The sequence below is a fragment of the Lissotriton helveticus genome, chromosome 4_1, assembly GCF_964261635.1.
Source record: "Lissotriton helveticus chromosome 4_1, aLisHel1.1, whole genome shotgun sequence".
In the NCBI taxonomy this organism is placed as follows: domain Eukaryota; kingdom Metazoa; phylum Chordata; class Amphibia; order Caudata; family Salamandridae; genus Lissotriton; species Lissotriton helveticus.
Genome location: NC_136063.1, coordinates 57607775 through 57623592, shown reverse-complemented (window position 1 = coordinate 57623592; position 15818 = coordinate 57607775). Strand labels below are relative to the sequence as shown.

The 15818-nt window shown below is 41.5% G+C and overlaps 1 protein-coding gene across 1 annotated transcript in view; it reads left to right on the top strand.

The window, feature by feature from the left end:
- LOC144828315 (uromodulin-like) overlaps positions 1-15818 on the top strand; it is a 252905-nt gene that overhangs the window by 47844 nt on the left and 189243 nt on the right. The gene's annotated exons all lie outside the window — the stretch shown is intronic.

Below are 15818 nucleotides of genomic sequence, written 5' to 3'. Positions count from 1 at the left end.
GTAAAAATACTTGGACACTAAGACAAAACTAAATCTTCTAACAATGTTAAGGCACTGTAGAATGCACAGGATAACCAATTTTAAAATCAAGACACAGCCAACTACAGATATTAGATCAAGAGTCTTTATCATTGACAAATCAGAATGAAGATTAAACCGTAGTCTGTCCCTACACTACCACTAGAGTGAAATCCCCAAAGGTGTCAGCACGTGAAGACCTCCTAAGAAGCACACTCTCATCGGAGGAGGCAAGATGGCGGATGTGTGAGACCGCAGTGGACACTGACCGGAGCTTTTTAAGGAAATATGACCTAGTTATGCTGAGCAAACAGCTATACCAAATGAAGAAATTATTACGGAAACCCACTTTGAAGTGGAGAAGCCAGTCAGAAATCAACTATTGACACTAGGAACTATAAGCGGATTAACAGTTCTGCGCTATCTGTGGACGGTATATCCTAATTTGAAAGCGGCAGTCGGAGCTTTCCCTGAGTCCGGTACTTGCACTCACCCTGACGCAGGCGTTCTCATTGCACCTAAGGTTGCGGCAGTAGCGGCAGCGGCTAAGGCAAGGGCAGCAAGGCTGGCACCACGGGAGCTCGCTGAGCCATGGGACAAGATGGGCGGAGATGTGGAGGAAGTACGGGGTGCTGCCGTTCTGACCTCCAAGACGCCGAATCGTGGAAGCGCTGCCAAACAGAAGGGGATTATGACCGGTCCCACAGTGGCCGACTTACTGCGGAAAACCCCATAGTTCTCCTGGGCCAGGAAGGGTAGAGCAAAGCTTGAATTATCAATGACACAGAGCCTGTTGTAACTGCTTCTACTGTGGGGGCCGGATAAGACAGCAGTCTGGTAAACACGTCTGATCGGAGTATGAGGGAGCAGTCAGAAGCTGATCTTTGCAGCAACGAAGGTATGATTTTACCGATAGCCCACCTGCTAACAGACACTGATGCTGGCAAATCTGGTGAGACAGTATGTTCAGATACTGGTACTGGGGCTAAATTTGGGGGGTTGCTCAGCCAATTCAGCTAGGTAATCCAGCTAATCCAGCTCATATACCCCAAGTATCGCAAATATTAATTGATGATCCTAACCGGGTGCTAAATATAGGTCGTGCTAACGAGAACAATGAAAACAGAGCTGACCCAGACACAGAGCTGGATCCTAGTGACTTCTTTTCCCTCTCAGATGGAGCTGAGTGGTCTGATGATACTGCTTCCTATATGGCCGATGAGAGTGGGAGCGAGGAAAAAAATGAAGACTCTGGGCCTAAACTAAAAACCGCTTTGAAAAAGGAAAAGAATCGCCATGGTACAAAGGACCTGGCCTGGGATTATACCCCGACTAACCAGCTGACTAATCCCTGTTGCGTGTCTAATTCTGAGCAACAATCTGATCATCTAGTCTATTCAAACCCAGCCGCTCCAACCCTGGGTACTATTCTCCAGGATATCGCAGCACATCGTGAGGAAACATCCAAAGATGGGTGCAAAGCTCCAGCAGCCTTACGTAAGGTCGAAGGGGTGGTCCGCAAACTAACCAGGACTTGCAGTACATTTGGAGAACGACTGACTGATTTAGAATCAAGGATTGTCTCTAACGAAACAGAGATCGCAGAGAATCTGGTACGGATGACTCTCATGAAGCGGAGCTGGCAGATGTTGGATGGAAGCTGGAAGAGTTTGAAAACAGCCAACGTAGGAACAATCTTTGAGTTTTGGGCGTCCCCGAGGGGGGAGGGGGGAGACGCTCACTCCTTTGTGGTGGACCTTTTTCATGACTCCAGATACCAGAACTTTCTGGGTGGGATTGAGCTTCAGAAATCCAATGTGCCCACCGCATGCCCTTCATTCTAAAACAACCAGCGAAACCCGGGGCTTACCCTCGTGCTATTCTTGTATTTTGTGGCAATTTTCGCTCTGCCAGGCGTTCTTCGAAAAGGCTAGTCCCGAGTCTAAACGAACCAGAAATGGTGTTTCCTACTTTGTGCGCCCAGATTTTTGTCATTCCACCGTCGAAAGGCGGTAGAGCCTGTGCCAATTAATCAAGCCATTTCAAGACAAGAAAGCACAGGCGTCTCTTAACAACCCTGCTCAGCTTAAAGTGATTTAGGGTGCAAACTACATTTTTTCTCTCCGAAATTAAGGCCAAAGAATACCTCGATGGGCTAAGACAAGTTGTCCTAGCAATGGTTTATGTCCATGAGTGTTATCATAATGAGAACAACAAAGTATTTTCCAGAAAACAATATTTTTTCTTTTGGTGACTGGGGGGGGGGGGAATTAAAAATAGGAATAAGGGGGAAAAAATGGAAAACTAAAACAAATAAGGCTGATTTTGGAGCTCAGCATTGGCATTATTTGTGTAGTGACTGAGCTCTGGTCATGCTCATCACTAACAGATTCTATTGGAGTCTGTACGCCTCACATTGGGTGCTGAGAGGGTGGATAGGGTTGAGGTGGGTGGGGGGAGGTGGTAGGTGGGCAGAGGGCTATAACAAAAAAAGCAACTTCAATAATAATACTGATATAGTATTTGACATAATCAAATTGGTATTTCTGATAAATGTGAAACAAAAGGTACGAGATATTTTCAAAGTTTGTCAAGGTTTTGAGAATGGGTTAGTAGGTTCCGTGAAAATAACTAGCAAACTGTAATGGGGAAGATTACTATATGCTCATGGAATGTGGCGGGCCTAAATGACAGGAGCAAGAGGGCTCGTTTAGCTGAAATAATCAAACAGAAATCTTCGGATATAGTCTGTCTTCAAGAGACGCATTTTCCATGGGATAAGAAAGATCTATTAAGGGTCAGAGGCTATAATATCCTTGCTTGTACAACACAAACATCAAATACTAGGGGTGTAGCCATTCTAACCAAAATATCCCTAGGACTAGCTTTATGTAAGGCAGTTGATACCCTTGGGAGATGGGCTATTATAGAATTGACATCAGGTGTAACTATTTGCTCAGTCTATGGTACAAACCAAGATGACCCTTAAATATTTGAGGATCTTGAATTAGAGCTCGCCTCGTGGCCAAAATCGCTAGTTTTCTGTGGAGATTTTAATATCTCCTTGGGGTCTTCAAATAGGAAACAAGCCCATTATAGATACTTAGGTCGAAAACCAAGGGTATTTAGAGCTATTTGCCAACTCTGAGATAGCTATGATCTGGTTGATATTTGGGATGCAAAAAATCAACCTGATCCTCGGTATACATATTTTTCACACCCTCATAACAAATATGTCAGGATATACTATATATTAGAGACAAGTGATCTAGATGACCGAGCAGAAGTTGCAAAATGTCCTAAACAAATTTCGGACCATAACTCCCTAACTCTGACAATACATCTAACCCACTTTACCAGACTTCGTCTCACTTCTGGCAAATCAAGTTTATATAAAATTTATTAAAGACTGGGCTCAAAGCTACTTCGGAATGAATTGCTGTAGTGCATTCAGGGGGGTTGTCTGGGATTGTTTTAAAGCTGCCTTTAGATGGGAAACAATCAGCTATGTGGCAAGAACAAAAAAAAACTTGATACGGAAAACCATCTATTGATGCAAGATTTGGCCAGGGCTGAAGAAGAACATGCATCTTCAATAGCAGCAGAGACTTTTCAATCGCATCAAAGCAGTATCTATGAAAATGGAGAGAGGGTGAGTAAGCAGTTGGCTTTACGCACTTGGAAGACGATCTCATACAATACGATAACCTCTATTAAAATAGACGACTAGGAATACATAAGCCCAGGGGATATTGCCGAAATATTTCAACAGTACTGTCAAAAGCTATATCAAAGTGACATCCAAGCTGATTCAGATGAAATGATGACATTTTTAAGGGAATTTACGCTAAATACTGGATGGAGTAAGTTTCTACATATTACAAACAGAGAGGATCTTGAAAAAGAGATTAGTATTACAGAGCTGCAATTATCCCTGTCCGGCTTAGCCTCTGGGAAAGCTGCTGGCCCCCATAAAATTCCCCATGAACTTTATAAAATACTAGGAGCACAAATAATACCTTATTTATTGGATCTGTTTATCGGTATACAGCTGAGTGGCAATCCTCCAGAGTCCTGGAAGGAGACAAATATAATCATTTTCGCTATGAAGGGCAAGCCTGTCGAGAATCCATAATCATACCGACCAATCCCCCTGATTAACTCCGACTCCAAGCTTTATGCAAAAGTGCCGGCCAATCGGCTCGGGAGGGTAGTTGAACATCTGGTCTCCCCCTGGCAACATAGTTTTGTCCCATAGTAAGGGTACAATGGATCATACCCGTAGAGTCATCTCAATGTTTGATATCCTGTCCAGGACGGGGGGGCCGGATGTCAATGATCCTCCTTGATGCCGGGAAAGCTTTTGATCGGGTGTTATTGGACTGTTTCTTTGGGTCGTGCTAGAATTAAACAACCTTGGGCCTGGGCTTATTAAATCGATCAGAGCCATGTACCAACAACCAAGAGATAGGTTTCAACTAATGGATATAGAATCTCGTCCCATTATTATATCGAGAGGAACGAAACAGGGATGTCCCTGTTCCCCGATATTGTTTGCCTTATGCATCAATCCTCTGATTATTAAATTGTTACAAACCCAGAAAATAAAACTGGTTACGGTAGGGGCATATGAGACCAAAATATTAGCTTACGCTGATGATGTGACAGTATTACCACTGAACCCCGCTGAGGCGATTTGGTCAATATTCCGGATAATCCCTTAAGAAAGATAAGACGATCATTCTATGCACTGATAATATTGATTATGATGATCCCAGGAAACAGAAAAGGCCACCTACCTGGGGGTATGCTTAAACCCAAGGATTGAAAATATTAACAACTTGAATTATGAACCACTAATTAAGAACATAAGGAAAGATCTTGTGAGAGTTAACAGCTTACATCTGTCAATAATTGGCAGAGGTAATTTTTTTAAATGAATATACTCCCTAGGGTATTGTACTTGTTTCGAGTTATCCCATTAAGTTTAGAGGATAAGATCATAAAAACACTTGAGTCACAAATGTCTAATTTTGTCTGGCAATATGGGAAGATTAGAAGGTCGCTAAAATATTTATCTTTACCACAAAATAGGGGTGACTTAGCAGTTCCTAATATAATGCTATATCACTGGGCCAGTCTGCTTCATCAAATGATACCTCTTTTTAATACCCGGGCGGTGAATGAAAACGCACAGGGTTCAGAAATACCTTCTAAATATGAATTATCGATTGGAAAGAAAGCTTAAGGGCTTTTGCTGAGGCAAATAGAATCAAGCTATTATAAAAAAGTCAGATTCAAGGTCATCACTAGTGCTTGGAAAGTTTGGAGGAAGGGCTCTAGATTCATGGCAATTCCGAAATTCAACAGGTATATCCCTCTTTGGCAATCCTCTCTGCTACCCCTATAGGCTAATGATGACATGGCTAAAAAATGGGAAAGCGCGGGGGTAAGAACGGTATGGGATTTCCTCGGGGAGAAGCGAATAATAGGTTTGTGAATTTACAGAGAACTTTTGAAATTTTTAAAAATTATTATTTTAAATTTATTTAGGTTAATACTATTCTTAGTTCCAAGAACCCTATGATTTCACTGCAAAAGGTCCCATTCTTAGATATTATACTTAAGAATTTAACCAGAATTGGAACAATATATGGCCTACTCCTTGAGAAACTCTAAGATGATCTGAATCATACAAAATCATCTTGGGCTTGCAAATTGTCTAATCCCAATATTGATATTGATATGAGCTTATTTTTAACATCATAACTACTCTTATCATCTAACTTGAAAGCCCAGCTTTACAAGACCATTATAGCTTATACTTTACCCCTGCTAAGTTGTTTTCATGGGGAAAGAGAATAGACGATTCTTGTCCCAGGTGTGGGTTCTGGCCGGCCACTCTGCCACATATGTTTCATGATTGTGTTAAATTAACATCACTTAAAAGTATGCTGTCAGGATTTTGGGAGGAGGTATTTGGGCACAGGGAGGCGGAATCATCTACACTTTTCATTCTTGGTTATGATAGTACTCTGGGGCTAAGCTCGGAGGAGAAATCATGCATTTTTGTGGGGGCAGCTGTATAAGTAATATTATTGGCAGCACACTGGAAGGATGCTCATCCCCCAAGCTTTCAAATGTGGTTAGCTAGGTCTTTGGGGATGTATAATCAAGAAAAAGCCATCTACGCTACCAGAGGGAGACACTCTAGACTGCGTGGTAATAAGATCTGGTCATCAATTGCAGCCTGGTCAAGCGATGTAAGAAGGCTGTGAGAAAGTCGTACATGCAATAATTTGGATATTCATGATACTACGTGATGTTTTTCTAGGATGGTACCTTCTTCTATTAATCATGTATGTATTTATGTATTTATTCATTGATATGTATTGCTATTTTTCTATATGTATAAATTGGAGTTGCTTGATCAATAAAAAATAAAAAAAAAGAAGCACAATCACATTATTTGGGTCATGTAGCGTGAAGCAAAAGATCTCATTATAAGATGCTTTCTCCTCCCCAGGTAAGCAGCTGTCTCTCGATTCTTTCAATAAGTCTCAATACAAAATAGGACAAACACACCCACAATTGCATCATCTGATCTCTTCATTTAATTGACCACCTCCTTTTTAGTAGTTTTCCATGAAGTAATAGCACATTCAGGCTCCAGTCCGATGACTTTGGTTCCCAGGCCCTTCCAAACGCAAAAGATATCCTCCCATATTATCAGCTCTGCTCTTTCCAAGGCATCCTCTCCTCCCTACCATTACCTAACTGCTGAAACAAAGAGGTTATTCTAACTAACAAGATCAAAATCCTGCACCTGCAGCAAATACATGGAAGAAAGAAATGAGAGAGTAGCCCACTGACACATAAATTCAAATAAACCTTCAACTTAAGAGCGAACAGGGAGAAACGAAAGTTAGGTCTACCAAGTTCGGCTAATATAACACTATATATGAACGACAATACATATGCGTACATGTCACTAATAGCCACAAGTTACGGTCACATTAATTTAAACGCTCGTTAATCTTGAATATGCTTTCACGCACTTTCATCCAAATGAGTATAAATACCATTCTTTTTTGTGCTATTATTCTCACACATTATACGGTGCACAATCTAAAGGCCTAATCTCTGGCTCACTGACCTTTTGCCATTGGGCTTCCTTTTCAAACTTACAGTACCCCACCATTGATTCTCTCATATGGCACCCCAGTTTTTTCTTACAACTAGCCACATCTCATTTTCGGCTGGCCTGCTTGGATCATTGCATAAATGAGCCCACAGTTCATGGAATATTGGCCTATGATTCACGTTCCCATATTTTTGACAGCGGAAGCATGTGATCATCACTATATGCCTGAAATCAATCTGATTGGGAAAGGGTAAGGGATGTGAAGAAGGAGCCTTCAATGGAGATGACAACACATTCTATCTCATCACATTTAGATTCAAAGAGATTGTCTTTCATTGGTAATCTAGAAAGGCAATCTGCCCTGACATTGTGTCCTCCAGAAATATGTTGAATGGTAAAATTGTATTCATTCAGTCTGGATAGAACGCAAAGCAGTCTTGCAGAAGCTTTTCCAGTGCCGTTGCCATTGAGTAAGTGTAACTTACTCAATGTGTATATATTTCGACGGCCGATGAGCAGGCAGGGATTCTCTCTCTATAGTGCTGTAATTAATTTCAGCAGTGGGAAGAGTTCTGGAAGCAAAACCCATGGTATGCTCTTTGGCACCAACCCACTGACAAAGTTCCGCGCCTAAACCGAGTTGACTGGCATCAACAGATATAGAGCATTAGGCATCTGGAGTGAAAGAAGACAATGTGGGGGCTTCAGTGATAACTTTCTTGATGAGGTTGAAAGCAAAACCAATTTGACATTTTTCTTCAAGAAAATGCATAAAGGTTGGACAATTTGCGAGTAACCCTGAATGAATCTCGAGTAATATTCGGTCATTCCTAAAAATGATTTCAAAGTGTCTTTGCGAATTGGAATGTTGGAAATGGTTTGGGTTAGACAAAATTTGGGTTTGATACCATTAAAAGAAATAGAGTGTCCTAGGTAATCAACTTCTGTTTTAAAAATGTACAATTATCTCTGCCCAAGGCAATACCAGCATCTTTGAAACAAGAAAGAACCTCTTTTAGAGTGTGAATGTGTTCATTCTTGTTTCTTGAGAAAAACAGCACGTTGTCTTGGTAGGCTTGAACAACATTTATGTTTTTTGGCGACCAATCCAAGAATTTTTGAAAGACACTGGCCACAGAGGCCAGTCCAAAGGGTAACCTTAGTTATTTGAATGCTCCAAAAGGAGTAATGAAAGTGGTTAGGTCAGTAGATTGGGGAGATAGGGGAATTTGATGAAATGCACTGCAGAGATCGAGTAATGTAAAACATGTGGAACCACTAATGCCCATTAGTAGGTCTTGTCTCCTGGGGAGGGGATGACAATCGACAATTATGTTTTAATTGAGGGAGCAGAGGTCGGCACACAGGAGGATACTTGAATTTGTTTTCTTACAATAACAATGGTACTAACCCATTGGGATGAATCGGTTGGTTCAATAATACCCTCAGAACCCATGTCTAGTAAACAGGTATTGCACCAGCCTTGAGTTTAATTAAATGCTCGAGAGTAAGTGCTAAAAACTTCAGGAAATTCTGAGATTATATCCTTAATAAGTTAATCAAAATCTTCTGAAATTGAGAAAATTGAGACACCATTGGGTTGGACTGGATTTTCTGAGCCAGGAACTAGCTTTAACCCCTTCTTAGCAAGATCTTGCCTCCAAATAATGTTTTTTCCTTTGATGGCAACATCAATTTTGGAATTGATTCATTTATCCAGACAAGTTAGATCAGCAAAGGAGAAAACTAACATGTCTAGGTCTGTATCTCCATATGCTTTAGGAATGATGTCTAAGTCAAGTAAGGAGACAGAAGAAGACCAATGGTTTTCAAACACAGGTGTGCCTGAGTCTGCCATCATTTTGAGAGACTTATCACAATTGAAACTTCACAAGTGGGTTATTTTGTGCGTTCAAAGTTAGACAAATCCTCACTAGAATCAATTTATAAAATAATATTTTGTGAAACATTTTGAGAAATTAAGTCAACGGTTTTAATGTCAAGACTCTGTAAAGAGGAATAAAGAGAAGAGACATTAAAATCGGGATGTTCATGTGAGGAAACTAAACTAACTTGAACCAGCTGTTTGCTCCTGCAAACAGAGTAAAAATGTCCAATTTTGTGACAATTTGTGCACTACTTACCAAGAGCAAATCAAATGGGACTATTACCAAGATGTGTCTTGGAGCCACACCTATAACAGACAGTGTTTTCTCTTCTTTGAAAAGGTTTGGTAAATTTGTTTTTTAACATCATAGCATTAATTACAGAATCATTTTGCACTAAATTGACAGGTGAACCATTTTCATTCGAAATACATTTTGAAGAGATGATGGGTCTCTCAATACTCTCAGCCATGTCGATAAGTTCTGATAGTATGAAAACAACTGTATACAAATTGGTTCCTGATGCACATGTCGAGGGAGGCACCGAAGTTGCAATCCACAAAATAAATTCTTTAACTGTCTCGCTGGGGTATTTTTTCCTGACCCATGAAGTTAAATCATTTTAGCATTACATTAGCTTGTCCAAAAAATGTCTTATTAAGTGTCTGGACAGCATCTGTGTAGACGTTCTAACCATCGCCATCTCTGGGAGGAGGGATAGAGGTTGGCAGATTATCAAATGCTTGACGACCAGCACTGCCCAAATTACTATATAGTATTGCTAATTTGCATTTAGGTGAGTATTCTCCAGTGTCAATGGCAATTAAATAACTCTCAAAGCTGCGAAACCGTATTTTCCATGACTGTTTTGGTTTGCCAGGAACTGGAAGAAAATGGTTTAAATGTACTATCTGTTGAGTTGATTAGATTCCATATTAGAACATTGGAATGTTGGGAGCTCCATTGAAAACAATGGAGTGCTCTGGGCTTATAATGGCTGGTATAAGCCTGGAGCTCCAACATTCCAATGTTTCTTTGTTCACAGCTCTGGCTGTGAACAAACGGTTCAGGGAGCCTGAGGGGATTCCAATCCCCTCATGCTCCCAAAAGGCTTAGTTTTTTTGTTTGAACATTCTGTTCTCTAGTGACAGAATGTTCTAATAGCCTTATAGCCCTTCGCAGATGGGCTATACCGCTATTAAAGTCCCTCTCTCTTGTTAAAGGCCCTTGCCTTCGGCTCGGGGCGTTTAACGCTGGAGAGGGCCTTTAATAGCCGGTATAGCCCTCTACGGCGGGCTATAAGGCTATATTAGAATAGGTCAGAATAGGTAATGAGATTAGTCACTTAAAGTTAGCCCAAATCCTGACACTTGGCTTAAAGTAGTAGTCACAAAGCATATAAAATGTCACGGAAAAGGCCATTTTTATGAGAGGAATTACCTTTCATTTTCTTGTAAAATTTGAAGAAAGCGGTCATGAGGAACACTACACAGCTGATTTGCCAATCGTGTGAGGAAAATGATTGTGCATTGAAAATTGAAATAAAGATGGCCGCCCAGGCGTGCCAGTGTAATGAGTCGAGGAAAGACTAGAGCCAAAGGTATCCTTATGAAGAATCCAAAATGGCCACTTACATTACGTGCGCTTCCAAGATAATGGCTTTCGTTGCATGATTACGTCATTACATTTGCATGTTAACGTCAAAGCGAGTGATGTAGGGTGTAGTAAATGACCAAAAACTTCAAAATTAAGTAAAAGATGAAGTTGAGGTTGGATCCGGATTGGAGAAGGAGAAGGCGTAACAGTGGAGGATGGGTGTCACTTCCAGGATGTCAGGAACGAAAAGTGATGAAGGCGGGGTGATAAAGAGGCCCCTTGATGTTTCAGGTAAGTTGCAGAGGAGTTTATTCTGTCTCAGCAGCGTATCATGGGAGTACAGCTGTTCTCGATGAAGCGTAAAGGTTGAATGGGTGAGTCAACAGTTAGGATGCTTCACTGAAGACTGGAACAAAGGGCGATGCACCTTCAAACATAAACATGTTTGGAGGTGCACACTCCGGGGGTTATTACATAAGAACTGAGAATGTAGAACACAGAGTGTTGGAGAACAGTGAAAACATAAAGGGAAGACTAAGTCATAGCAGGGAAAAAATGACATATAATGCATAAGAGTAACCCTTAACAGAACCCAAGCACAATAACAGCACCCTAGATTCCTGCTCTGATCCAGGCAGAGGCCAGAGTCCAATGTATGCAGGAGGATGCTGGACGGGGGTACTCCCATGCCTGCTTCTAATGCGGAAGAGAGGTGCGAGGACAGAACTGAGGAAGTCATTTCTTCTCAGATTTATGCATGTGTGGACCAGAACAGCACTGTGAAAGGTGAGCTCCAGTAAGTTTTTTAATGAATGTTTAGATTTAAAGACAGCTTCTTATCCTTATTGCCTGCAGCAGAGTTTACAGGCATCATGCCCATACACCCTAAATGATGAGGCTTTTATTTTCTTCTGTTTAAACTGTGTGTAATTAGAGTGCTGATCATTGAGGGTATCAATTACAGCATTAGCTAAAAGGACAACTAAAACGGCATCAATCATATTATTTTCTCATTAAGGCATCAACGTCATTCAAAATCAGAACCATGGTTATTAAACATGTAATGACCGCCCACGCTATTCTTGCATAGATTCTATTTAAGGCCGGCAGGCCTTCATCATGAGGCACAATCGTGAGCTCAATGAGTGGGTGCACTGCATTGCGAACTCTAGATGTCAACCTCAAGGAGGCACATTCATGAACTTTACTGGTGGCCTGGTACTGAAGATATGATTGAGGATTTGGTGAGAGAATGTCATTTGTGTGCAAACAGTGACAAATTGGTGAAACTGTGTGTTGCTGAACCGTCTCCCATTGAATTTGCTCCTTGTCTTCTGAAGACTAGGTTGGGTACTTTGAGACACAGTTTCTGGGGCTAGAGTTGGAAAAAGATGGCCCTCCTAACGTCATATGTCCCCTTCCTACTCGACAAGCCCTAACGTTTGATTGTAAAGATGTTGAGGATGCCCTAAGAAAGGTTCCATGTGGAAAAGCCCCGGGGCTGGATTGTATTCCAGCTGATCTTTTTAAATATGACCCAACAAATTGGGTGCCCTATATTGCTTTTCTTGGAAATGCTATTGCGAAGGGGGCATGTATTCCGGATTCCTGGTGAGGAGCCGTGATCCTGCCAATACACAAAAAGGGGGATCGCTCCATTCCGGGGAACTACCGACCAATCAGTCTGATTGATTCTATCCAGAAAATTGTTGCACGGATGGTCCTGGCAAAAATACAGATTTTCCTTTCAAATCAGCCAACACTATTTCTACAAGATCAAATTATTTTTCACCAGAGGTCTTGGAAGATTACATGATTTACAGAGAATCACAGCATGTTCAGCTGAAGCTGGGACCTTAAGCTAGTTCCCAAGTTCCAAAGTCAGCTACTTTGGCCCTAATGCCACATCATCATATTTTTGTCTCTGAGTCAGGTGGCCTCAAAGTGAGGCCTTTGAAAATACAGGCACATGCTTCAGCAAGACCTGACAAGATTTGGGACGTGTAACAACACCTGGCCTCTATCTAGGCCAAGGATGCTTCTCTTACGCAGTCTCTCCCAAGCTCACCACAGCCTCAAGACAATGGGGCCAGAAAAGCATACAGCTGCTGCATGGAGGATTGTCGTTGCTTGAGACTTCTCCTGCTGGTTGATATCTGCTATCCTTTCTGAAGATAGGGTACCTAAGCTTCGCCACAATCCCCAAATTCCGTATGCTGCAATTGTATTGAGAAACAGTATGATTAATTTCACAGTTTTTTAAACATGAAGTCTTTGACAACCCCACTTGGAGACTTAATCTTTACTCAATCTCTGACCACAACATTGGACAATTTGATGTTTTTTTCTTGGTCCTTTCTCTTTTTTCTTGCATCCTTGTGTATCATTTCATGTTGTCCCCAGGGTTATTTGGTGTTCACAAATTTATTTATCATTTATTCCATATCATCCATGAAAGAACTAGTTCTGATTAGTGTTTTCTTAATAGCACACATGGGGTATTCAGAATGCTTTTGTGTGGAGTCAAAAGAAATTCTATGATTCTTACGTTCACCTTCCAATTAAATGTATTGCACTTTGCTTATTGTATTCCTTCCTTCAATGTTTTGTTAAAGCTCTCTATGGCACTGGTGGTTCCTGGGTGCTCCTAATGCTTAGTGCTGATGACTTATGCCATTTTCTTCTAAGAAGTAAAATTGTACTCCATTATCAATGGTAACATTTCACAAGCAAATACATCAGTTAAAAACTCTATGACTCTCTCCGAACTAATGTCTGAAGTAATTCTACTTTGGAGTATAGATCTAACAGGACTATAATGTAGGGTGTCACATTTCCGAATAATATCCAAGCTACTTTGCCATATGGGGTGTTTGCATACATGCATGAGGGGGTTCCTTGTGGTTAAAATCTTGTCTCTCTCATTGCATGGTGTTCAGTCTCTTGGAGATATTTCAATGTGAATGTCCCTGCCAGGCCACAAAAACTGCATTCAGATTTTCTCCTTGGTCTTGGAAACACCAAAGTGGGCTTCATGTGCATTTTTTGTGGGTTTTTCTTGCATACTCTCAGGGGAATTAATTCATCCAGTTCTGACCCTTGTGCTGTGGCTCAACCTCAGGACTACCCCTCCTTTCATTCCTTGCTGTCAGTGTGGGCCATCTACACCCTTTGTCCTCCTTACCTTTCCCTTACTTCCCCTTTTTATTTCTCTTTTGGTGCTTCAAGCCTTCCTGAAGTGGCAGGCAGAGGACATTGGCAGGCAAAGCAGCTAATAATATGAAGTACAGCCAGTAAAAGTATGCTAAGCAGGCCATGAAGCAATTCGGGTGCTGGTGTCAGGCTCGTCAGCTCACATTCAGCGTACATAGTCAGTTGGAGCTGATAGGAATCTTCAGCACTCAAAAACGTTCTAAACGGCCCATGTTGCCTTGGGGCCGATAGTGAGGAGCTGCGCTAACTGCGCAGCAGGGCTCAGGGAGTGGCTTGGGAGAGGCAAAGCTCGAGCCCCCACATGCATCATCCCGGCCGTTTGCGAATGCTAAATTGCGAAAAATAGCGAAACGCAATTTAGAATTCGCAAAACGGGATGCATGATTAATTTCTAATAATATTAGCGATTCGGTAAAATTCGCATTTTTTACCGAATCGCTAATATTATGCGACTTCTAATTTGGTAATTTGCATTTCCCATTGATTCCTATGGCCCAAAAGGCCCATAGGAATCAATGGAAATTGCGAATTCGCAATTTAGAATTTGCACAATCTTCATGCATTCCATGGGTGCAGGGGGGGGTTCCAAAGGACCCCCCCCTGCACCCCTGAAATGTATTTTTAAGTGGATGTTTCACACACACATGTCCTATGGACATGTGTGTCTGTAACATGCAAGTTTTAAAAATGCATTTTTTAACAATTTTCGCAAATTAACACGAGGGTCAACCTCGTGTTAATTTGCACTTCCAATTTTCAAATTCGCTATTTAAAAAAAAATGATGCATTGCATTTAAGGAATCGCACAAATGCGATTCCTTAAATGCATTCGCAATTATTTGAAATGCTAAAAATAGCGAATTATGCACAACAGTTTGATGCATCCCAAAAACGGATTTTGCATTCGCAAACGGCCGATTTTTCCGAATCGCACCGTTTGCAAATGAAAAAAACGTTGATGCATGTGGGGGTAGGTTACAAGCATATATTGAAGTAGCTGCATTGCCAAAGACAGACAATCACCAGGCAGGCGGCCACATAGCAATTTTCACGGCAATTCCAATCACAGATAAATGAGTGTACATGATACTTAAATTCAAAGTAAAAAAGTGCTGACTGTGACTCTGGGTGAGAGTAGGATAAAGACTGGGAAGCGCTGAGAGTTACACAGAGCGCTAGCAGTGATGGGGTCTGGACACACTTTATATAGACATTAGTCAAATTCTGCCTCCAGAAAACTTCGCACTACTCATCAGTCGTCTTACATCCAGGGCTTGGAGGTTCCGCAAGCACAGTTTAGATTAACATGCACTTCTTAAGACATGTAGGTCCTCATCAGGAAAGTTGCCACACATTATCCCTTGGTTTCTCCACAATCTTCTTCCCGGTATAGACAACCCCTTACCCGTGCTGACCTGTTGTGGTGTTGGTCAGCTCAATCACATCCTCTGCTGCCCGTGTTGAAACATTAAATGAATGGCCAGGACAATGTGCTTGAAAAGAAGTTTATTGGTAACACCTCAGCCACAGCACAGGCACAGCTCTTCACTGAGGGGAACCCTCCCTCAACAGTTGGAATGTCATCTCTGAGCATTCTATTGTTCCCAAGGAAGAGGCGGGGCATTGCCAAAGGGAGGAACCACTATGGAGGATACCACACTGGGTCATGCTTACATTTTCCAAAGAGCTGGTTAACCAGGCAACGCAGGTGCACCCCTTGCAGCCTCCACGCAGACGGTCATAGTTTCCAACTCTCATGGCAGGTACCGATTAGATTTTGGGAGAATGGTTGAAGGATGATAAATATTGGAACACAGGAGTTCAGAGAAATTGAGAAGACCCCTTAGAAGTTTTACTGTTATGGCTATTATATCAATCAGCTTTTGAAAGCAGTTGTGAAAGAGATGTACTTCTCATATATTGATCTTCAAAATCTCATGCACTGACCTAAATTGTGAAGG